Source organism: Stegodyphus dumicola, chromosome 8, assembly GCF_044657685.1.
Source record: "Stegodyphus dumicola isolate Sdum_Otavi_A_Nest chromosome 8, ASM4465768v1".
Lineage (NCBI taxonomy): Eukaryota > Metazoa > Arthropoda > Arachnida > Araneae > Eresidae > Stegodyphus > Stegodyphus dumicola.
Window position 1 is genome coordinate 185,601,286 of NC_140775.1, and position 26,304 is coordinate 185,627,589.

The window sequence follows — 26,304 nt, forward strand, 5'->3', positions numbered from 1 at the left end:
TACCACAAAAAAAATCGAAATCATAATTGAATCGGATCTTTTAACCACCTTCATCTGTTATCCAAATATCTCGCACTTCATTGAAGAAGCAATTAGCGAGGTTTCCTTCAAAATTTCCTCTGACGCTATTAACAATTTATAAATAAATCTTTGATTAGGAAAGACAGGTTGGCCAAAATAAAGTCTCAAAATTTTTTTATTCCAATACCAATAATTCTTGGTAATTACCAATAACAACATTCGTCTTCGAAACGGAGATATCCATTCCATTTGAAATCCGAGGAATTCGAAGAGATGAATAATAAAATTTTAAAATGGCGCGGCAATGCACAAATATTCAGCAACCAATCAGGAAGTTGATTACATCACGCATATAATTAAAATTATTTAAATAATCATTCATAATAAAATCATTTTTAAAACAAATGCAAAATTAAATTTTATTTTAATATTTAACAGCCATAAATAATGTTTAAAACATTAGATTAAATTTATAGATATTAATAAAACCAATTACTTTTTAAGTAAGGTGACGTCATTGATTACATCATCCACAACCTAAAATCATATAAAATATTATAAACAACAAAATTTTTATTTCAAATAAAAATGTAAAATTAAATTGATTTTTAATATTTAGAAGCCATAAATAATATTTAAAACACGGAAGATATGCATAATAAAACGCATTATTTTTTTAATAAAATGACAACAAAATATCGGTTACCATAAATAACTTATCCAGCAATGGGTTTACTATAAGTTGTATTACTCGCCAAAAGGCAAATCGCTAAAAAGTCGCCAAAATCTGTGCAACCGTCTGCCAAAGTAGCACCAAACATTGAGCAATATTAACTCTACGCTACTTTGAATCAGAATGATTAGTAATCAGCAAATAATATAGGTAATGCTACCGTCTTTTTCCGAAAATAAGACACTTTCTTACTTTCTTTTTTGGTTCAAAATACGCGCTAGGGCTTATTTTCGGGGAAGGGCAAAAATAAAAGTATATTTATATATTTTTATTTACTATTTATTTTACACGGAATACAGAAATTTAAATTTATTCAATTACAGTCATGTCATCTTCTTCTGGAATATCGTCATAAATAAAATTCTGAATTATATTCTGATTTTCTTCTAAATCCATTTCCTGTTGATCTCTCATGTCTTGCGATATAGCTATCGTTAAATGAATACTTCTTGTCTAAGTAGCCTGTTCGTAGTGCATTAGAAACATCACTATCAATTATTTTGTCCCATGAATTTTTTTTTTCCCAATTCACAACTTCTTGTAAGCCTGGTTTTACAAAATTACCTCGATGATTTCTCACCATTCTGTTTTCCATATATTCATTGATTTCCATCCGCAAATGATCCTTGAGTGGCTTGTTTATTGCATTGCCAAGTGTCTTGAGGTAACCAGTCATTCCTGCCGGAATATTATTTATTTTTACCCATCAGTCACCCCTTTTGATTTTCGACTCATTCTGTGGGGGGTTGGAAAAATGTCGCTGCGTCGTATGTGTCTCGGGGGTTACGGTTCAGCAAAAATTTCACCCCGACGAGAATCTGCCGACGCTAACGGATGACGATGCCTTTCCTGTGAGTGTATCTCACTCGGGGCAAACGGTGAACTGGTTAAGATAAATTCCAAGAATTAATTTGAAACGAACTGTAGAGGTAAACAATTAATTTCTCGGAATATTTTGTTTCAAACATTTCTCTGAAATACGAGTATTAGGAAAGCTAAACATATTATTACTTAATAAATCAACAGCATTTCTTAACGAATTCGGATGATGTCTTATTTTACAAAAAGTTCCGAAAATCACGATAGGGCTTATTTTCGGAGGATGTCCTATTTTCAGAAAAAGACGGTAATTTTCACTCAAGTCCACCAAAGGCCGATAGATAAGCTGCTGGACACTAATAATTTGATAAGTATTCAATTTCCGGTTCCATCAACTTCTGGCGCAAGGAACGCTTTGATAAATGTTCAAAGTTAGGTTCTGATTAGGAGTTTACTTAGTTTCTCCACGTATGACGTAAATACAAGCAAATGACGCTTAAACGTCTTCACAAAAGCGCCTCCTCCACTTGGTCAGATATTCCTCACCGTCTTTACCATAATCTAAATAACCTCAGCATTGGCCAAGTGGCTAAGACTTCTAAATATTGGTAGTCCGAGTTGCTTTGGGTTCGAACCCAGGCGAGGGGGTTAGTTACATGGTTAATTTTCGTTTTTCCCATGTGGACTATTAGTACAAGTCATTTTCCTTCAGTATGTCCTCCACGAATGTATCCATCCTTTGTGGCAAATAGCCGTTATGGCTCTGCCGTATTCAAGTAAACCATAATCTAAATAATACAGTCTCTTATCACTAAGTTTTATGCGCTAACTGTTTATTATGGATAGCATACAAGTTCTTAATTAAGTTTGGTTGCCTTTGATTTTAAACTAGACGCTATGCAGCCTTCGTCTGGCTTTTAAACGTACCAGTAAAATGCCTAAGGAGAACATCAAACATTAAATTGAAAAACTGCACAGAATTTTACTCTGCAGAACATTTTTTCAAAAAACTCCAAACAACAAAAAATGAAAAACAGAAATTTCATTAAAAATGTATTATGTATAAAAAATTACAATGAAACAAGCAATATACCATAAGACAAATATTAATTATCCTAATAAATAAATTTAAAAAAATCTCCTTGCAAAAATCTTAAGAATTCAAATGGCGTTTAAAGGAAGTTATGAGCTTTATTTCCTAAAACAAATCATGCAAAATTATTTATATAATTAAAATTATGTATAATTAAAACATAATATAAAAGAATTACAATGAAATTAGCAATAAATCTCATATTTTCAGAGAAAACAGTCAGCAGTCCAGTATCCAAAGCAATGAAGAAAAAACTGTTGCCAAACCCACATTTCTAAAAGAATGAAACTATCATCAGAAATCAATAACCAATCAAAAGTGTGCTTTGTGAATGACATATTTCAAAATATACAAACTTCTTTGCCATTAGCTAATAAAGAGAGAGAGAGAGTGAGCGAAAAAAAAAAGGAAATCCTTTCTGTTGTGTCTCATGAGACATACGCGCATCTGAATAAGAATATTGCGATGTGGTGTTGTGTGTCCTATAATAAGCATAATCATGCTAAACCTTTCAGTATCTTAAAAAACGGTGAATTAAACAATAAATATTTTATCTCAAATTTTTAACAGTCAGCAGTCCAGTATGCAAAGCATCGAATGAAAAATTGTTGCCAAAATCACATTTCTAAAAGAATGAAACGATTCAAAATGATGGAATTTCATCAAAAGAGATAAAAATTTAAAAAAAAAAAAATCTGATTCGAATTTCGAAATAATCGCTTCGAGGTGCACTTGCTCTTATCTAGATGCACCTATGTACCAAATTTTGTAGCCCTGGGTCTATTAGCTTACGCGCAGCACGAATGAAAGACACCAACAGACTCTTTCTTTTATTATATGTAGAGATAAATATTTTTAGACTTATATTCTAGTTCGAATTCAATGTTTTGCAATTAAAATTTTCTACTTCATCTTTCTATTTTATATTTAATCATTCATCACCTTATTTCAAGACTGCATGAGAGATTATGGCTTAAATTAAACTCATGCAGATCGTCTGACGATTTCCAGTTCCATACTTGTCATTGAATTTATCTGCATTTCTAATTTTTTTGAAATAATGATATACATATTAGTACACCTTTCATTTACAGCCGAACCTCAAAAGTTATTTTAGTCACAATATAAAAATACCCTTTTTATTTCCTTGTAAGAAGTAAAAAGAAAGTATTGTAATCGCGAAAAGTTTCAGGCAGCATATTTCAACGAAAACATCCATTTTGACCGCTATCGAGTGCAATTTAACGATGTTTTTGCGTAACATCTGTACGTAAGGACAGAATAAAAGACTCTTTTCCTCCAAAAAATTATAAAACTGCTTTAAAATGAATTCTGAACAGAATTAACAGAATTTTTTGTGGTGTCTGTACGTACGTACGTAGGTATCTCGCATAACTCAAAAACGAGTAGCTTCAACAATGTTGAAATTTTGTATATAGGACTGCTATAACATATAGATGTGCACCTCGTATTTCCAATCGGCCGCACTAAACGTATATAAATATATAAATATATTTGTGTATATATCCACTCTGTTACCTGGCTCACTGATATCAGTTTCTTTATTGTTATATGTTTGTAAATTGAGTGCATATTTTTGCTTTAAAATGATTGCATTATGTTGTTCGTATCTTCCGGTTAAGGTTTTTATGCCTTTAGGAAATCTGCAAGGAATATTTGTAGAATTCTCAACAATTTAAAAGCTGTTTAAGTGTGGTTAAGCCTAATTTTTAAATAACATGGCGGACATGTCTGTTTACATTTGAAATAGCTGTTGCAACTTATGATCTTTTTTCTTATTCTTATTATTTACATTTAATAACATCGATAAGTGAAATTTTGCTTACCTTTCTTAATGAATATCCACAGGAACGCTTGGAATTCCTTTTCTTTTTTATCACACAAAAGCTTTATTTACAGCTATGTACAAGAAATGTATGCTTACATTAGAACATTCATCATGTTTTCCTGGTTGCCACTACATCTATCTCAAAAATCCGCAATGCGGTAAGAAAAATATAACAAGCTAAAAGTAAAAAACGCTGCGCCCTCTCGTGGCCAGCTACATAAACTGTAACATCCTCCCCCTCGATGAACTCTTGGTTCATCAAAGGATTGGATTCTGAAGTTATCTTAAACACTGAATGTTTTTAATGTTCTAGATTAATTCATAGGACCAGCAAAATCAAGTCCTACAACTTCGAAGGGATTTGCCTCTGTTATTCTTTCGATTGGTAAAGGAACGATATCCTGACTTAGTGGCTTAGCTTTAAATCCGTAGCAAATCACACATTTGTTAATATTACTCTTTACACGCTGCCGACCCTTAAGTATCCAAAATTTTTCCCTAATTTGAGTTAAAGTTTCAGCTACACCAGCGTGTGCTTGCATTTCGTGACAATCTTTAATGATATGATCTGTGAAATGAGACTTCTCTGGTAGTATTGCTGGGTATGTTTGATTATAGCTTAACCCAGCATTTTGAAGCCTTCCTCCTACTCTGAGTATTCCATTTGAGTCTACAAATGGATTTAATGTAAATATTTTCGAACTATGTATGCTTTGTTTCATCTTTAATTTCCTTATTTCTTCTCTAAAATTTTCTTCCTGAGTTTTCTTGATCCAGAAATTCTCTGCTTCATTCATCTTTTCAGCCTTAACAGGTCCAATTCTTCTTAGTTTTGGGTTTTTCAAATTATTGATAAATCTGAAAACATTAGATGTTATTCTATATACCTTTTTTATGTCACTAAAGTTCTCGATAAGAAGGATATTTTCAACAATACAGTTTGCTGTTAAAATTTCTTGCTTCTTTCCTTTTCGTTTCTCAGAATTTGTTATTTTATCATCTTCCTTAAAATTTCTCGAAGATCTGGACCAAACGTTGTTATCTTTGACAAGCCAAGGTGGGCCATACCACCACAGCTCATTTTTTGAAAGGGTTTCTACCTTCTGTCCTCTCGTCAATAAGTCCGAAGGATTCTCATGGCTGGAATAATAATTCCACCAATCTGGATCAGTTTTCTCTTGTATTTTTAGACACCTATTTCGAACAAATTGTTTCCATTTTGTCGGATCAGCCTTGACCTAATGTAATACAATTTCTGAATCTGTCCACATATAAATCTTCATTTCTATGTTTTTCAACGAATGTCGGATGTATGTGATGAGTCGAGCTCCTATGACTGCTCCTAAAAGCTCCAGTCGAGGTAACGTAACCCTTTTTATGGGAGCAACTCTTGCTTTGGACATAACAAATGATGTTTTTGTTAACTCATTTTCATTGTATCTCAAATATACAACGGCACCATATCCCTTTTGGCTACTATCTGTAAAACAGTGCAATTGAATATTCGACAGATTTCCTTTTGACAGATTGTTGAAATAATGTCTTGGAATTTCAACATTTTTTAATTTAGGAATTTCATTATACCAGGTTTTAAATCGATTCTGCAATTCTTGATCAAGTGGTGCATCCCATTGGTAACCTCTTTGCCAACATTCTTGCATCATCATTTTAGCTGCAACAACAAAGGGAGATATGAAACCGATAGGATCGTATAGTTCGCCCGCAACTTGAAGAATCTTCCGTTTTGTTATTTCCTCAGTCGGATGCTTGAGTAATTCATCTTTGATTCGAAATTTCAGTTTATCTGCTTCATGGTTCCAAATATATCCTAACAAAGTGCTATTCATTCCGGCTCCATTAAACTTCGTATTTTCAGCTGCATTCCAAATCGCATGTAATTGGGCGTTATTGCTCCTCCACTTTCTCATATTGAAACTAGCAAGCATCATAATTCTTTTCACGTCTTCATAAATTTCTGCAGCTTCTTCTTCATCATCTGTACCATGAATCAAATCATCTACGTAAAAATTTTCTTCAAGAAGCTGACAGATCTTCGAATATTGTGCTTTCAACTTTCTTGCGTGATGCTTTATAGTTGCTGCTAGTAAAAAGGGGCTACAGGTTGCTCCGAATATTACACGCGTCATTCTTAAAATCGTCGGTTGCTCCTTTTCCTTTGAAGTCCAAAGAAATCTTACTGCATTTCTGTCCTCAGGCTTCAACAGAATTTGTAGAAAAGCAGCTTCGATATCTGCAGCAAATGCTATTTTGTGTTGACGAAATTTAATTAGCAAATCTAATAATTCAGGGTTTAAATTTGGTCCTGAATGTAAGCAATCATTTAAAGATAGACTGTCATGAGTATGCGAGGAAGCATCAAATACGACCCTTAATTTTGTAGAATCGTGATCTTTTCTGATTACACAATGGTGTGGCAAATAATAGATGTTTTCTTCAGAATTCTTCGGAGCCTTTTCAGCTATTCCTTTATTTAGATAATCTTCAATTACCCTTGAATACTTGTCATAAATTTCAAGATTTTTCTTAAACCTTCTAAGTAAACTGTTCCATCTGTTTAAGGCGATGTTATAATTACTACCCATTTTGTTCATATTGTCCTTCCAAGGTAATGAAACTTCATAACGATTGGTTTTATATTCAATAGTTTCTTCAAATCTACGCATAACTTCAGTGTCATTTTCATTTGCTGAATAGTCATGTATTCCAATTGCATCTAAATCCCATAGCCTTTTTAGAGCTGCACTAATTTCCAAATCATGTGGATGTGAAGTATTCTCAACAACATTCATTACCGTAATTCCGGAATGAAGTGTAAAAACATTACTTAATGCTTCAGTTCCGCTTATAGTGTAACCAAATAAGGTTTCAGAGGCAACAAGACCCTTTGATAATCTTTTAACCTTCCCAGTGACTATTTTCCAGTAATAATCATTACCAATTAATACTGATATTTGAGAGTTATAGACACCTATATCTGTAGCATCAGCAAGTCTTATCGAATTTTCCTTACAATAATTAAGTATTTCCTTTCCTGGCATACCAATAAGAGCTTGATTAATTTCTGGAGTTTCAAGAGCTTCAATTATTATTTTCCCAGGTCCACATATACCTTTAAGAATAACCTTAACCTTTTTTAGCCTTTTAACTGTAGGCTCAGAAGAGCCGAAGGTGTAAATCTGAAGTTCTTCTTTCCCCACAAGACTTAATTTTAATTGTTTTGATACTTCTGTCAGGATGAAAGATTTATGAGAGGCAGAATCGAAAATGAGTCTTACATTTTTTCTTCTATTCTGACCTAAAGCTATTGCATTTGCAGTTTGTAAATAAACCCTATTTTTGTTATCTCTTTCCGAAATTGACGCCACCACTGTGTCTGTTTTAAGCTCACCTTTACTTTCCCGTTTATTTTCAAATTTATTATCATGTAAAATAGTATTATGCCTTAATGAACATAAATCACAGCGTATATTCGAGCTGCAACGGGCAGATGTATGAGACTTACGAAAGCATAAATAGCATCTGTTAGCCAATTTTAGATTTTTTTCTTTTTTCCTCAATTGGAATTGCGCAATTTGAAGTAGAATGTTTCAAAGATTCATTTTCTATCTTCCCACAAAATATACAATCGGCTGTTGATGTATTCGTATTCAACGACGCAACTGCTGGAACAAAATGTTTGTTTTTGAAGGCAGTATGATATTTCTCACTTTTAATAGGGTCTCGCGATTGATGTTTATGTTGTTCGGTTCTAATGTTAAACTCGGAATAGTTTGGCGATGTTTGGAAAAACGTACGCTCTCTGCTTTCAACTTCCTTCTTCAGAAATTCCAAAATGTTAGTCACTGTGGTTTCTGTGTCAGGGGTTAAAGATCGATTAAACTCTAAAACCAATTCGCTAGGAAGTATCCTCATTAACAGTGGGCATAACAAATAGCTGTAAGAATTCGAAGTAACGTTAAGGGAATCAAGGCTTCTAATTTCAATTTCTAAGCTATCATATAAGTTACGTAATGTTTTAATATCATCTATTTTTTTAACTGGCTTTAAATTCAGCAGACGATTCATATGTGCATTTATTAAAATGTCCTTTCTACCAAACCTTTCTTTCAGAATATTTATTGCCTTAGCATAATTTTCGGCAACTAACGGTAATCCCTTTATTGACATTAAAGCTGCGTCCGTTAGTAAAGATGTGAGGTAATTAAATTTGTCTACATCATTTAAAGCAGAGTTATTATGTATAGCAGATTCGTATTGAGCCCAAAAACTTTGAAATTCACATATTTCGCCTTTAAATTTATTTATGGTTAGTTTCGGAAGTTTAGCGCCATTTGTATTTGTGTTCTCTATCGTATCTATAGTAGCAGAATTAGATGGCAACTCATTTAATTGAACACATTTTCTATTTCTAAATATTCTACTGATCTTCGATTTACACAAGGTAATTTTATTTTATATTCCAAGCTATCCTGTATTTCAGTTTCGTACTCTTTTTCATCTGTTAGGATAGATTCGATTTCAGAGTTCAATATTAGTATATCGTTTTCATTTTCATTTAAGATGGATAAATCATCTTCTAATAAATCAAATTTAATATTATCCGATTCTATTTCCTTTTCCATTTTAGCTATCAGTCTTGTTACTGATGCTCTTAACATTCCTCGCTTCTTTTTTAGTGCTTTTAACTTATCCATCTTAATAATCAATATTCAATCACTAATCGAACAATAATAAATACTTAAATCACAATATATCTAAAGATCACTGTTATCTCGGAATTTCGGCACCATGTTGCAACTTATGATCATTTTTCTTATTCTTATTATTTACATTTAATAACATCGATAAGTGAAATTTTGCTTACCTTTCTTAATGAATATCCACAGGAACGCTTGGAACTCCTTTTCTTTTTTATCACACAAAAGCTTTATTTACAGCTATGTACAAGAAATGTATGCTTACATTAGAACATTCATCATGTTTTCCTGGTTGCCACTACATCTATCTCAAAAATCCTCAATGCGGTAAGAAAAATATAACAAGCTAAAAGTAAAAAACGCTGCGCCCTCTCGTGGCCAGCTACATAAACTGTAACAACAGCAGAATAGTAGATTTGTTGCCAATCTACATAGACTAAGCTCCACAACAACAATGATAACGCCTTCATTTGTTATTGCGAATGAAATCAAGGTTAATCCTTTCTGGAATTTTTTTCGAGGAAATAAGTGTTTAAGATTTACTTCGTAATTTTTAATACAGATATTTTGAGTTTTTATGTATTTTTGCCTTGTCGCGAAGTGAGATTTCAGTTAATTGAATGAGAAATACTGAATCGTCTCTGAAAAACTGTTTCTTTTTTGTTTTGTTTGCTTCATTTCTTTTATACATCGTTCTAGATTTATTATAGTATTTGAATAGAACGTGTGGCAGCAGCGATTCGATAATTCTTCAAATGATATAAATGTTGTGCATTTTGAGTTATAATATAAACGAAATATAACGTTGTTAAGTGAACTAGCGCCAGAGTGTCGCTATGGTAAACAAATATAGTGAAATTTACAGAGTGCATTTATTCTATTGTTGTTTATGCGCTATTGACGAAGTAGATTTAATTCAATCCAACAAGTTTAAATGAAATGCAAGAAAAATGCATATAATTTAATATTTCGTACAAGGAAGTCATGTGGTGTACAAATCAGATTTTTTTTTCTATCAACAATGGTAGTGTGGGGTTCTACCCTTTTACCTAAGAGCTAAACGTGTAGGAAACTCTAGAACAGCTAAGTGAAGAACCGCTTTGGTTCAAGAACAGAGACGTAAACTCGCGAAGGGTTAATTACCCTCTATTTCTGAAAATAAAAATTAAACAATCGGCCCCTTTCTCAGGGCGTACAGTAAAGCCTCCACTTTGGACTTGAACTCAAAATAGTAAGAACTAAGGCTTAACTAATGTTTAACTGAAAACACATAGCCGAAGCTATCAAAATTCTGAGTAGTTGTCCCCTAAATATTGAATAAGGTAGCAAGGTATCAAGGGCTTGTGATACGGCCTAGAGTAGTAATAGCTTAAAGACAGAAGTAGCCAAGAGACGAACGCGCGCTAGTAAGAAACGTTGAGGCTCTCACCCGAAGTCATTGAAACTTCGATTTAAATACCACTCTTATTTGCATTAAACGTGCTTCTAAAAACACGTTCTGGTAGGAAATTGGAAGCTGAAATTTGGAAGCACATGGAATTAGCTTTAGTTAAAGCTACTTCCATGTTTAATGGACTCATATATTTCAATGGTTCAAACTCATGGTTAAACATCGATTTCAATGGTTCAAACTCTTGGTTAAACATGGATTTCATTCCATGTTTAATTTTAATGGACACAGAAGTAGCTTTAGTTAAAGCTACTTCCATGTTTAATGGACTGATGGATTTCAATGGTTCAAACTCATGGTTAAACATGGATTTCAATGGTTCAAACTCATGGTTAAACATGGATTTCAATGGTTCAAACTCATGGTTAAACATGGATTTCAGTAGTTCAAACTCATGGTTAAACATGGATTTCATTCCATGTTTAATTTTAATGGACATAGAAGTAGCTTAAAGCTACTTCCATGTTTAATGGACTCATGGATTTCAATGGTTCAAACTCATGGTTAAACATGGATTTCAATGGTTCAAACTCATGGTTAAACATGGATTTCAATGGTTCAAACTCATGGATAAACATGGATTTCAATGGTTCAAACTCATGGTTAAACATGGATTTCATTCCATGTTTAATTTTAATGGACATAGAAGTAGCTTTAGTTACTTCCATGTTTAATGGACTCATGGATTTCAATGGTTCAAACTCATGGTTAAACATGGATTTCATTTCATGTTTAAGTTTAATGGACATGGAATTAGCTTTAGTTAAAGCTTTGGTGAGCTTTCCATGTCCATTAAACTTAACTACTTAAATTTACTACATTAACTACTTCCATTTCCATTAAAGCTACTTAAGATAACTGTTAAGAAGTTTAGGATAAACCTTACAGTAGGAAGCTCAAAATTCAGAATTCCGAGTGACTCAGAGCTATGAAATCTGTAAGCATTATTCACAAGTTCTGAAACTTACCTCGCGGTGTGCATGTTAGCCCTTCTTCCATTGCTTGTTTCATAAAATCTGTCCTTAATTTCAGAGATGGAAACGTATTCTCAGCTGTGCGAAAATCTAGGAATGTTAATGCATCTGAACTTTCATACGATATGAATTCAGACAAAACTATTAATCTCAATAAAGGATAAAACAAACTCATTTTATCTTCAGAAACGGCAAGCAATTTTACGTATTAGAAGATAATATATCTTCATATTATATTCTTCTATTATATTATTTATTAAATATCATGTTCTTCGCACTTAAACCATAAAATTCAAATCAACAACAATACCGCAACATAATTTAAATTGAGCATATCTTTAGAATTTTCGATTACACAGTCTCGTGCGCTGGAGATAAAAATGTATTTTTTTTTTCGGTACAGTGTTGCCATTGCTCGTTTTGGAATAGTTGAGTTTGTTAATCAAAAATTCGTTAAAGTGTTACAAAATATGAAATTGATAATAAAACAAATTCGAAACTCCAAATTACGGCTTCCAGATGCCCATATTCGAGGGGATGTATCTATGTACCGTCGTTTTATCACAATGCGAGAAACGTACATACATTTATGCAGATTCTTCATTATTTAATTTCTTTAACTGTAACGCAGGGAGTTAATATTTGGTGGCAACAATTTGAAAAGTTGTCATTTAAAGTTTTCGACGGAAAATGACAAAAATTAATAGCTTTTCTTTGCTAACGCCCTTTGGGCTAATGAATTCATATAGACAGCAAACTAAACACGAGTTAATAGGAAACTATACAAGTAGAAAACTGCGGATAATAATATAATGACTTACAATTGCAGTTTCGTGTTGACATTGCTATAAGACTAAATACATGCTTTTAAAAAATCCTGAAAATGACTTTGCAGTAAGCTATTTGATGCAGCCAGACGTTTGCTGCATCAACGGGCCACAAATCGTTCATTTAGTCAAAAGTTGGCTTGGATATGGCTTGAATATGGCCATGAATCTGGATCGAAGTTTAACAACTTTAAAGCCCGGTCGCTGGTGAGGTGAACCAGACTACTTTTTAATTTCTTTATTGTTTAAAACTATTTATTCCAATATATTTGTCACTTCCAAATCCTACTTCATTATTAAAATCAAGACTAGAAAAAGATTTAATAACGCAATGGAATTCAAATTGGCCAAGAGACAATGCAGAAAGTCCTCCACGAAGGCATCCCTCCCTTTAGGCAGATAGCCCTCGTGTGCTTTGCCATAATTAAATAATCCAATCCAATCCAATCGTAGGAGGATTACGTCATTCAAAATTCGATGGCTCTATGTAACTTTGTTTTATCACAATGCAAGAAATATACATACATTTATGCAGATTTTTCATTATTTAATTTCTTGAAATATAACGCAATATTCTAATATTTAGTGACAACGGTTTGGAAAGTGAAACGGACATTTATAGTGATTCAACTGAAAATCCCAAAACGAAAAATATAATCCTTCAGGGACAAAGCCCCTTTGGTCTAACATTGCAATAATTTATTTTTTTCTTCACATGGACCTTTTATTTCATATCTTCATCGTTTTGGCTTCCATCATACTGACAACTGCATCTTTGGCTCAACAGGAACAATAGATTATTATATGTTCGAATGCTCAGTAACCAAAGATCTCCACTTTCGCCCATTCACAGGTGTCAACGCACAAATCTGGTGGAAAGAACCTTTTTAAAGTAATTTCTGTCGTAATAACCGGCATAACTTAATGAAATATCTAATAGAAAACTGTGATCATTAAAAAGTAATATAAAGTCAATGCAAGATTCAAGATATTTCTTCTCAGATGCTGTTACAGAATTTTCCTATTAGAAAATATTCATTTTTATGTATATATATATATATCAAAATATTTCTTATAACTTTATTTAATGTATATATTTATGTATAATGATTTAATGTATATATCCAAATTTAATAGTTATAAAATTTAAATAAGCGTGGTCCCACTGGGTGAGAAATAAAACTGAAAGTCTTTTTAGTGGCACAGCTGCTCACCCTGTGGTCTCCGGCCTTTTCGTCTCGCCGTCTAAACGTTATAACGATTAGTGACGCTGATTGCGATACCGATGATCCTGGGTTGGAATCCAGGAGAAGGCACAGGTGTTTGTAAGCGTACAGTGTCTGTGAAGCAAGGGCACACACACACGCACACACTGCCGAGCCGAACGCCCTGTTTAGAGGTTGTTATTGTAGTTGGGGAAGTGAGGGTGAAGATTCTTCGCCCTCCATTCAAGGTGCTTTCTTTCAAAATTGGGGCGGAACTGAATAGTTACAGAGGCGGGACTGTGCCTGTACAACCAATGGCGAAATTTTGGTGCCCAACCCAATTCTATTTGTACCCGCTTTTTCTTCTTCTAATGAGTGTTTTTGTAGTTGGGGAAGTGAAGGTGAAGATTCTTCGCCCTCCATTCAAGGTGCTTTCTTTTAAAATTGGGGCGGAACTGAATAGTTACAAAGGCGGGACTGTGCCTGTACAACCAATGGCGAAATTTTGGTGCCCAACCCACTTCTATTTGTACCTGCTTTTTCTTCTTCTAATGAGTGTTTTTGTAGTTGGGGAAGTGAAGGTGAAGATTCTTCGCCCTCCATTCAAGGTGCTTTCTTTTAAAATTGGGGCGGAACTGAATAGTTACAGAGGCGGGACTGTGCCTGTACAACCAATGGCGAAATTTTGGTGTCCAACCCACTTCTATTTGTGCCTGCCTTTTCTTCTTCTAATGAGTGTTTTTGTAGTTGGGGAAGTGATGGTGAAGATTCTTTGCCCTCCACTGAAGGTGCTTTCTTTCAAAATTGGGACGGAACTGAATACTTACAGAGGCGGGACTGTGCCTGTACAACCAATGGCAAAATATTGGTGTCCAACACACTTCTATTTGTACCTGCCTTTTCTTCTTCTAATGAGTGTTTTAATGTGAAAACTGTAGTTAAAATTAACTTTAGACAATTGAAAATATATTTGATACAAAATAAAATGAAATTTACATGTTAAAAGCAAGTTCATTAGTGCAATTCCGAATAACTCTAATGCTGTCTTAATTAGCAGTATTAGCTAAGCTTCATATTGTAAGGTATTTCTCGCGCTTTTCTAGCGTGCCTTCGTGTTGTAGTGGTTCCACACGCTGGGCCGGTATTCCAGAGGTCTGTGGTTTGATTTCCGACGAAGGCGATTGCTAATTTTTCCTCTTGCCTGCTTCAAAGCAAAAAAAAAAAAAAAAAAAAAAATGTCTAATGTCTCTACAGTGGCGCCCGAACTAAAAAGGATGTTGGATGATGATTCTCCTTACCCAGGATTTGCGATTGGGTCCCCTAAAAACCCCAGTCGCCGTTTAAAAGGGGTTGTACATAAGGTAGTTCTCCTGCCTTTCTAGCGTGCCTTCGTGGTGTAGTGGTTCTGCACGCTAGGTCGGTATTCCAGAGATGCGTGGTTCGATTCCCGGCTACTGCTCATTTTTCATCTTGTCTGCTTCCAAAAAAAAAATACCTAATGTATCTACAACATAAACTGCTATTTTGAGCTTTGTAAGATATTAACTGAATCGCATTTTAATCTTAAATTTTTCTATTCATTTCAATGGTACAAGAAAATATTCCCATTCAGTACCTTTGAGAGACATAAGCAATCTCATTTTTCCCATTTGCGATCATCAACCTATACCACTTCTCAGGAACAGGAAATTTCTTTTAATTACGGTTAATGCAAAATTCTGCAACAAAGCAACCGGAAATGCGACCAGAAGCAATTAATCCTAGTCGCATTATTGCTACATTTCTCTCTGGCTCTCGTAAAAAGAAAAAAAAAATTGTAGCGGCAAAAATCTACATTGACGTCATAAGTGACGTTACGCCATTATTCATTAATTAAAACTCTCGGGAAATGAATAATTACAGGTGAAGGCCGAAGTAGTCGCAGGCAAGTGATGAAGTTATTGACTGATTTAATTACGTACGCCTGTGCAGATTGCTAGGCAGTTATATACCAGTACACAGGCTAAAATGGGAAAAAAAAAATATTTAAGTAAACAGCTGCTTATGAAAGGTGTTTTTGCGAAATTTCTTAGAAGTATCATTACTTATTTTTTACCAAAGAATAATGATTGGTAGAGGGTGAAATTGAAAGATTGAATGTATGGTGTTTCATGTTTTTAACTTTTCCTCATTATGTCAGTAACACTGCAGTTGTCTCCCATAAAGGAGATATCAAATTTTTTTTGTATCATAATTTTGAGATTAATTTTGTTTGAAGGTTGGGAATGGGTTTATGTTTAATTTTAAGTTTGTAAAAACTGCGCAAGCTGTTATATTTGTTTCTCTATAAAACAGTTTATTAAGCAAGATAGGCGGTCGGGAAAAGCTTTCTGGAATTTTTCAAGCCATATGTTTATAATGTAGTTTTTCCCGCATGCCCTCGTGTTGAAACTGAAGCACGTTCGACGTGTATTCGGTAAGTCCCGAGTTCGAATCCCGACGAGGGCACTGAGGATTTCTTCTGTTTCCTGATATCCAAAAAATTCTAAATGGTTTTATTTCTGGCGCCCGAACTTAAAGGTAGGGGACGATAATTCGTCACTACAAGGGTCTGCCGAATATGTCTCCTAATCCCCAATCGCCTTTAAAAGTGAAATTACAGTACAATTCCAATTATCCGAACTCCGACTATCCGAATCGTTGATTATCCGAATCGCTTTCAAAATTTAAGAAACAAATTAAGACGGAAATGTAGTAATGGACAGTCAACGATTTCAGACATTAAAAGAAGCAAACCTACACTTTTAAACTTCGTGTCACTACATGAAAACGAAGATGGAAATTCTTCAAGAAAATCAACGCAGCAACAAACAAAAATTTAGAAGTTGTAGTTTTCAAGTGGTTTTTGCAGCAAAGTTCGGGCGCCACTGTAGAGATATTAAGATTAATTGAAAAAGTCGGAGAGATGAAAAATGAGCAAACGCCTTCGCCGGGAATCGAACCACGGACCTTAGGAATACCGACCCAGTGTGCAGACCACCACACCGGAGAAATACCTTGTATTCGCTTTAATACCTGAAACATTTACGCCGTTGTGCTTATTGACCTTCATAAGACGGGATGGCCATTATATGGCCATAGAGTCCTCTCTTTGAAAAGACGGGGTTGTCCACTTCAGTGGCCATGTCTTTTTCCCCCATTTTCGAGCCTGAAAAGTGGGGTGAAATGTCAAATTTGACGTCTCTAGGGTTTTAACCACTTATCTCCTTCAAAGGTCTTCCCTTGCGACACAAATGCACCCCTCTGAGAATTCATTAAACTACACACACGAATCTTTGTTATAATAGGAGTTTATTTCTTAAAGGGGGGAAAGCATTCGGTTCAAGATTCCCCTTTGGTAGCTTTAAGAAACTCTTTCATCCTTTTTACTTTCTTGAACGAAGCAAAGAAAGTACTGTAATCGCGAAAAATTCCGGGTATCATCATTTCGAGTAGAAAAAAATCCATTTTGGTCGCTCTCGAATCCATTTGAACGAATGTTTTTGCATGACATCTGTGCTTACGGAAAGAATGAAGAATGATTTTCTCCCGGATTGTAAAATGGATTTAAAATGGATTCAGAAGAGATTTCTTTCGTGACACGTGTACGTTTGTACATACATATATACGTATCTCTCATAGCTCAGAAACGATTAACTGTAGAACATGAACATTAATATTTGTATATATGTCTGTTACAATCGGCGGGAACAAACATATATGCATATATGTATATAATACATATATATTTATAAAACATTTTTTTTAAATACAATGCATAACCATGCTTAGTATTAGTAACGACATAAAATAAGAAATTTAAGACCCGTTTTTCCCGAAGGCCAAAAATTGAAATTCATAAGTAATGAATTTAGAATAATCCTATATATGCAAAAAGGAATTTAATAAATGTTAAAACCAAAACACTTCAAACAATCAACACAGAATTTTAAAAAAATCAGTAAAATTTAAAACGAAAAGAACATAATAGAAGAGAAATTCAGTCATCTGCAATGCTACTTCACCAAGAGGAGGAACAATGAAATCAAATGAAATCTCTCTTCCAGAAAAATTCTTAGTTTTCTGTATTATTATTGTATTTCTGTATTATTGTTTGTATTTTGTATTACAGAATTAGCCGATGAATTATTTCAATGTATTTTAATTATAACAGTTCAGCCGTAAATTCTTAAATAAATTTTGGAACTTGCAAACAAATATGAGTCTGAAAATTTAATATTTAACTTGATTTGATTTAACCAAGAGAAATGTCTTGGTTGTGCCAAACTTTACGTTGCAGATAGAAAATAAATATAAAATTGAGTTTTTTCTGTGGGTATATTTATCATTCTTTATGTATGCTTTAAGACAAGTTTAATAGTTATTTAATATTTTTATTAAATGTTAGAAACTTTCATCTTTTAAAAAGTATGACTCATCAGTTCATCAATCCATCCATCCTTCTGTCTATCCGCCCATCCGTTCCGTCCGTATATAAGTTAATAAAACATCAGTAATTGCTGTTCAAGTAGAGATTTATTCCTTACTCTTTACAACTAATGTTAGAAAAATTATTCATTAATGACATGAGTGAAAATTATTATTATTTCTTCTTTTCCAGATTAATTATTCTTTAATATCAGTATAAAATATCACATGAAATTTACTAAACATATACAAAGACACAGAAATCTGAAGTAGGGAAAGGAAGTTCTTCAAAATAAAATTATTGGGAAGTAAGATGTAGGTTTTATTTCAGAATTAAAAAAAATAATTTTGCTTCTGACGAAGAGGAAGCAGAATATCGCCATTGAAACCGATACCAATTTTCTTCAGAATCTACGCAAATCTAAGATTATTTTTAACCTAATTTTCTAAATTTTGTAATGCTGAAATATTGAAACGACAGACATAAGAGCTGGAATAAAAACTGCTGAAAAAAACTAAGCAAGCAAATAACATCATCTAGTATATCTTACAAAAGTCATTTACCAAAGAAGATAAATAAAAAAAAAATATTTATGCATCTTTTCAGCCTTTCTTGAGGTTCATTTATTGATAACAATAAATGAGCATTAGGAGTAATTTTAATCCGCGCTCATTACTTTTCAGGATTGTGTATAATAGGCCTAATATCCATAGCAATTTCTGAAATAGTCTTTAATAAATAAAGTAAGAATTTATATTAAAATACGTACATTTAGTTATGGGGAAGATATAAATTCTGAAAGAAACTGTATAAAAGCCAGACAACAAAAATCTTATGTGGACACCGCATGACTACCTTGTACATCCTATTAAATTATACTCTTTTTTGGTGCATTTTATTTAAACTAATTTCCTCGAATTTCATTAGACATACATTTCTCATTCAGTCAATTCATTTCCAACTTTGCGACAAGGAAAAATGCGTAGAAACTCGAAGCGTCTTTTTTTAAAAATTGTAAAATATTACACATAGTACAGTTATAAATAGTTTAAAAAAAGTGTTTTGCAGTTAAAATTGGAGATTTTAACCGAAAACAAGCGATTCGGCCAGCGGGCAGGGGGACAAATTTTTCGTTGCAAAAAATTGATATTTTACGTTTGGTCGCACTCGGCAAAAGGACACTGAGGTCGCTGCAAAACCTCAATCAATTCACTATTTCCTAAGAGTTTCAAATGTAAACAAATGGCTGCATCGTTAGGCTTAGCACTTAAATTTTTAAATTTCTGATTTTTCTACTACTGTTCCATGCAGGTTATTTAAAGGCATAAAATCCTTAACCGGAACATAAGAACAACATCATTCAATCAGTTTTAAAACAAAAAAATACAGAATTTGCCAACATATAAGAATAAAAAATACCTAAGTTCAACGAGCTGGGTACCAACAGAGGTGGTACTATATGTATATGTTTTGGTGCAGCCGATTGCAGCCAAAAACGAAGATGCACAATTACATGTTATGGCAGTAGTATATACAAAGTTTCAGCTTTCTAAGGCACAAATGGAACAGTTCCACGTGACCGTTTCGCCATCGTGCCGCTCCACCGTCGGGACGTTTCGCCAATTGGGCCGTTACGCCGTCGAGATATTTCGCCTTTAATCTATATTTTTTCCTTTACTTGACTGTATTATATCTTGCCGTATTGAATTAAGTTGACTTAGGTTAATAATTCTGCTTACCTATTGTGTATTTAAAAGATATTTTACGTAAAGACGTCATGAAAAATTCTTTTCGCAGTCCATTTTGGAAGAATAGTCCTATATGCTGTCCGTACATAAAGATGTCAGGCAAAAACATCATTCAAATGGCTTCGAGAGAGGTCAGATTGGTTGTTTTTATTGAAATTACGATACGGGAAATTTTTCGTGACTATAATACTTCTTTTATTTCTTACAAGGAGGTAAGAAATATAAAGCTAATAAGTTGATACGACTCAGATCAGTTCAGGAAATCAGAAGTAATTCTCAACACAAACACTGAAATAAATTCATTTGATGTAAGAAACCCGTTTCCGTTTGTAACGACATCATGCAACTTCGATGCAGTCAAATTTAATTTGAGTTTAATATTATGCCTGCGTACTAACACTTCAGAAGCACAATTATGTGTAAATCATCTGTTTTATGTAGATTGTAATATGAGCAATAGGAGAGCTGAAAAACTGATATTTATATTACCCTCCATTATGACTGCCATATTACACTTCACAAAATGAAGAAACGCGGAGGAATCTCTTGGCAAGTTTCTAGCTGTAACTCGACTATCGAAACATGGGTTGGATTTACTAGCGTTTAAATAAATTTATCGTTTTCATGTAAAATTAAATAAACTAAAGACAGTGGAAAGGCTTATCGAAGGATCATATTAGTAAACTGCCATAAAAGCTCCACAAGGTATATCTTTAAGGCATATATTTTGCAGGCATAATGATCAGCACAATAAACAACTGCTGAGTTCTGCTATAACATGCTTCAGAGGAGAGCTTTATTCAGTTTTTCACGTGTATATTAAACAGCTAAACTAGCAGTAAAATGGATTATTATGATTTGCTTTGCTAGATTTAAAATAGATACGTTGATGTATTGGATTTTAGTGAGTGAATTTACTGATGTATCCCAAACTGTAACTCTTTGTTGCTGTTTTTGACTAATGCTTCCATGCCTGACCCCAAGCCTATGAAATTCCTCGTGCCAACAGCTACCGTTGCCAACAGCCTTGAGCAGCTTACAGGTCACAGTTAGCGTTGCCACCTCTTGGCTGTCAAAATCCAGGAGAAGGAAAAAAAAGGTTTTTTTTTTCAGTCGGAACTGAAAAAAATCTCTGCCTTCTTAATCTCGTTTAACCCTTTGACTACTAACGGGTTACCGTTCTTTAAACTAATGAGACATATATGTCCCGTTAGTAGTCAAAGGGTTAAAGAACAGTAAACTAGTGAGACATATATGTCCCTTTAGTAGCCAAAGGGTTAAAGAACGGTAAACTAGTGAGGCATATATGTCCCGTTAGTAGTCAAAGGGTTAAAGAACAGTGAACTAGTGAGACATATATGTCCCGTTAGTAGTCAAAGGGTTAATGAACGGTAAACTAGTGAGACATATATGTCCCGTTAGTAGTCAAAGGGTTAAAGAACAGTAAACTAGTGAGGCATACTGTATGTCCCGTTAGTTGTCAAAGGGTGAAAGAACGGTAAACTAGTGAGATATATATGTCCCGTTAGTAGTCAAAAGGTTAAAGAACTGTAAACTAGTGAGACATACTATATGTCCCTTCAGTAGTCAAAGGGTTAAAGAACGGTAAACTAGTGAGACATATATGTCCCGTTAGTAGTCAAAGGGTTAAAGAACAGTGAACTAGTGAGACATATATGTCCATTAGTAGTCAAAGGGTTAATGAACGGTAAACTAGTGAGACATATATGTCCCGTTAGTAGTCAAAGGGTTAAAGAACAGTAAACTAGTGAGGCATATTATATGTCCCGTTAGTTGTCAAAGGGTGAAAGAACGGTAAACTAGTGAGATATATATGTCCCGTTAGTAGTCAAAAGAACTGTAAACTAGTGAACTAGTGAGACATACTGTATGTCCCTTCAGTAGTCAAAGGGTTAAAGAAACGGTAAACTAGTGAGGCATATATGTCCTGTTAGTAGTCAAAGGGTTAAAGAACTGTAAACTAGTGAGACATATATGTCCCGTTAGTAGTCAAAGGGTTAAAGAACGGTAAACTAGTGAGACATATATGTCCCGTTAGTAGTCAAAGGGTTAAATAACAGTAAGCTAGTGAGAGATATATGTCCCGTTAGTAGTCAAAGGCTTAAAGGACGGTAAACTAGTGAGACATATATGTCTCGGTAGTAGTCAAAGGGATAAAGAACCGTAAACTATTGAGACATATATGTCCCGTTAGTAGTCAAAGGGTTAACAATATGTTTTGACCTGCAGGAGCAAGCCCATTCTCACAAATATTTGTACATTTTGTTCTACCACAAGAAATCGTTTTGGGCAAAGAGGAATCCAGAAATAGAGTGCTATACAATTTGTGCAATCCTCGCTGTTAAAAGTGTGATGGTGCTTAATCCTATTATAGACTGAAATAATTTCAATTGCTGATATATTGCCTTGTTCTTCGGAAGATTTCTTCATGAAAACGTTCGAAACCGATTGTGAAGAATCCCTGTTTAATATTAACGATTGGCGTTTCTTGCTTTGGGAATGTACTCTTAAAGCTCTAACATCCTCGTACTTAATATTAAACGTTTTCCGACATACTTTGCATTCTCCGTTAAAGTTGGCTCTCTTCATAAGCTAATCAAATTGATCTAACCACCTGTCTTGAAACGACGTCGAGTATTTTGCCTTTTTCTTTTTTTTTGTATGTGTGGTACTTGTTCACTCTCAGAATCAGAATCTTTTTTTTTTTTTTCACTACACATTATTATGAAATCATTATTTAAATAATTTCAAAATACGCACTTGTTTGTGGATAGCTAGCTAACTGCAGACTAAATGAAAGAATGGATTGAAAATGAGAGGGAGATGAGGGCATGTGCGTGCGACACGCCAGCATGAAACCACGACTCATCCCATGAGGCGCTCACCGTAGATCGCTGCTGCGCAGATTTTTCGTGAAACTTGACATTCTGGGAGAATCCCGGAATTTCGGGAGACAGTGCGATTTAGCTCAGTTCCGCCCCCCTATTTTGTTGGAGAATACCCCGGGGGACGAGTCCAAGGGTCACCCACCCCTCTTACCCAATTTGCAACCTCTCGAGAGGACTTTCGGCTCGCCGAATGTTTAGAGTGCCCCCATGCCACATGGATACTATGCATTTACAAACAGCCCTCCCCTCTTCGGGATTCAAACCCGGTCCTTCGGTATGGCAGTCAGCGACACTTCTATAACTCTTCATGAAATATGTAGAGTTTTTCACCAAATCAGTAATAAACTTTCAGGGGATATAGAGTACACCTGGATGATAGAAAATCACCCAGCAATGCATGGTAAAAAAGGCTTTCCTGGCGCAGTAGTGACAATACAAAACACATGAATAGAAGAACATGAACAGAACAGGACAGGAGTAAATGTGGGAAGCGCCACCACATGGCCATTGGCAGAACTGGTGTCGCTCCTTCATACTAACCGCCTTGAGAAGAACAACTCCACAGAGCGCAAGAACATGAACAGGGGGAGGAAACATATTTATTATGCTGAGTGTAGCAGAAATCAAGAAATTAAGAACACAAATAGACAGCGGTCGTTATCAAAGAAGGCATTCGAAACTAAATCCCCGGACACTGATGCAGGCCTCACATCTCCTGGATATTGTATTGCACAACATTTTAGAGTAACTGAGAATTTGATATATGCAATGATTTTGCTTTGAGGTAAGGTGTCTGTTCACATGAACCGGCTGTTTGTACCTAGTTTGTACAGGTAGATGTGGCTTGTGTGCTGATATTGGAAGCGGCAGTTATCTGATTCGGTCACCTTCCACAACTACAAATATCAGTTGTTCTTAAACTAAAGCATTTTAGATAGCTCAGAGAAGTTGCAGGTTCTCTCGGGAAGCAAGTAGTATAGCCATTTGTTGGGTGTAATTTAAAGTTCACTTTCGAAAGTAGCTTATACACCCATCGCCCTGTTATGGCCACATCCCATCTCATTGGCCAGAAATCAATTACTTTACTTTGTGTTATCATTTTGAAGACATGACATCGGCAGTTTAGTAAAGTGTTCTAGTTGTGATATCTTGTGAACTGCCGCTTTGATAAGTAGGTCCCTTTGTTCGCTTCCTCGAATGCCGACGAGTCCTGGCACTCATTGTAAACAGAAGAACGATATATGGTATGGACTCATCTATCTCTGCTGCTGTGTCCCTAAATGACTGCTAGTCTTGGCGTTGATACGGGCTGTAGACTACGACAAATAAAATCTGCCGCATTCTGAAGGCAATAACGGCATTAGGGCAAGACCTTTGTCAGCCTACTTAATATGAAGCCCCTCTCTGAGTCTGCAGCATGCATTTGTCAGCAACATGTGTTCTTGCATGTCTTGTCAAGTGTTCTGTTCTCAACAATTCTTCATGTACTTTTTTTCAGCAATTCATCATGTACTTTAGTCAGCCAATTGCATCATGTGTATCTATGTTTTACTGTGTGTACAATCAGTGTCACGGATGTCATATCTTCAGCCATCTATCATCAACCATATGCTATTATACGTCTTTGTGTGTACCTTGTACCACGGGTGACATATCTTCAGCTATCAATTATGCATCGTTAGTATCATTAAGTGTACCATATTAATGTTTATCTGCATCATTTAATTGTCTGCATTTTGTCTACACGCAAGTTTTGTTTGTGCACTATTGTCGTTTTAGCATCATGTGTTCAATAAGTACACCACAACATGTATATTTGCATGTCTTATCCTGTGCACTATTAACCGCTCAGTGTACTATTAGTATCTTCGCATCATGTATCACCATCATCACATTACATCACGTATATATGAATGGACAATTGTGTGTTACTATCAAGTCACGCGTGCCTTATCATCTACTGTATGCTACTATGAGTCTCATAATTTTTATGTGCACCATATTAATGTTTATTTTTTTCATGAGTCTGCATCATTTAATCGTCTGCATCGTTTATATGTGTACTATTTGTCATCGAGTATATGTTCTGCATATATGTGTGTACTGCATCGTACAGTGTGAACTATTAGCACCATTACGTCAAGTACTCTTGTCACTATGCTGTAACACGTATCTTTGTATGCTCACATGTGTGTACTATTACCTGTTATGTGAATTACTAACTTTATTGCATCATGTACTATTACCATTATATTGCATCCTGTATATCACTGTATCATGTACCTTAGTCCTTACTTTGCATCTTGTATATCTACGCATTTTCTTGTGTGTACTATTATTATCATGGCTTCATGAACTACTGTTATCACATTGCTTCACGTATATATGCGTGCCTTATTGAGTGTCCTCTCAGTATCACACGCGCTGTTTAAATAATTGCGTGCTATTATGCGTCTCATAACATCATCAAGTGTTTCGTTTTTATGTGTCCACATTATTTAATTGTCTGTATCGCGTTTATCTACGTGTGTTCGGTGTTTATTTAGTTACGTGTATTTTAGTGTATCTTAGTGTACCTTTTTGTGTTTTTAGTGCTTTATGTGTTTCTTCATGTTTTTCTTTATATGTTTCCATTTATGTTTTATGTTTATGTCTTATTTTGTTCTACCTCTGTAACCATAACCTTCAGTTGTCTAACGTTCTTACAATGTACTACATGTAGTCTAGCCCTTGTATGGCCATGTTAACTTTTAAGATCCTAATAAACTCCCGGGGCGGCCTCATGGGGCTCCAGGGAGTTGTTGCCTCTACACAGTGGAGGACGCGGGGTATATGCCTGTTTACCTATGTTAGACACCAGGCGCCCCCGTCCTCCGTCACCTGTCACCTGATACGGGCTGTACTCAGATTTTATTAAAAAGTTACTCTTATAAAGTACTCTTAATTACCCGGTAGTGGATTATTCGGTTTGCGGATTATCATCCACACTTTATGCCATGCCACATTTCATGCCAAGAGTGCTTAAAAAACAAACATGCGCAATTCCTAGTATGAAAAAAGATTCTCTCTATTGGGTTGTTCGGAAAGTAATTTAGATTTTCTCTGAACAGAGGTCTTAATTGCATTTTTTCACAGCCAACTTCACACTTAAACCGCATAGTCATTGTATATTTTGACAGCTGATAATATAGCGAGGATTGTTTGTGGAGAAGTTTTATTGATCCTACCCAGTAGTTTTTGGTTGGTGACCTTTCAGATATGGACAGTGAAGAGCAGCCTTTTTGGTATATTTTACTTTTTTACTATCGAAAAGGTGGATACGTTTGATTGATTCTACCCAGTAGTTTTTGGTCGGTGACCTTTCAGATATGAACAGTGAAGAGCAGCCTTTTTGGTATATTTTACTTTTTTACTATCGAAAAGGTAGATACGTTTGATTGATTCTACCCAGTAGTTTTTGGTCGGTGACCTTTCAGATATGGACAGTGAAGAGCAGCCTTTTTGGTATATT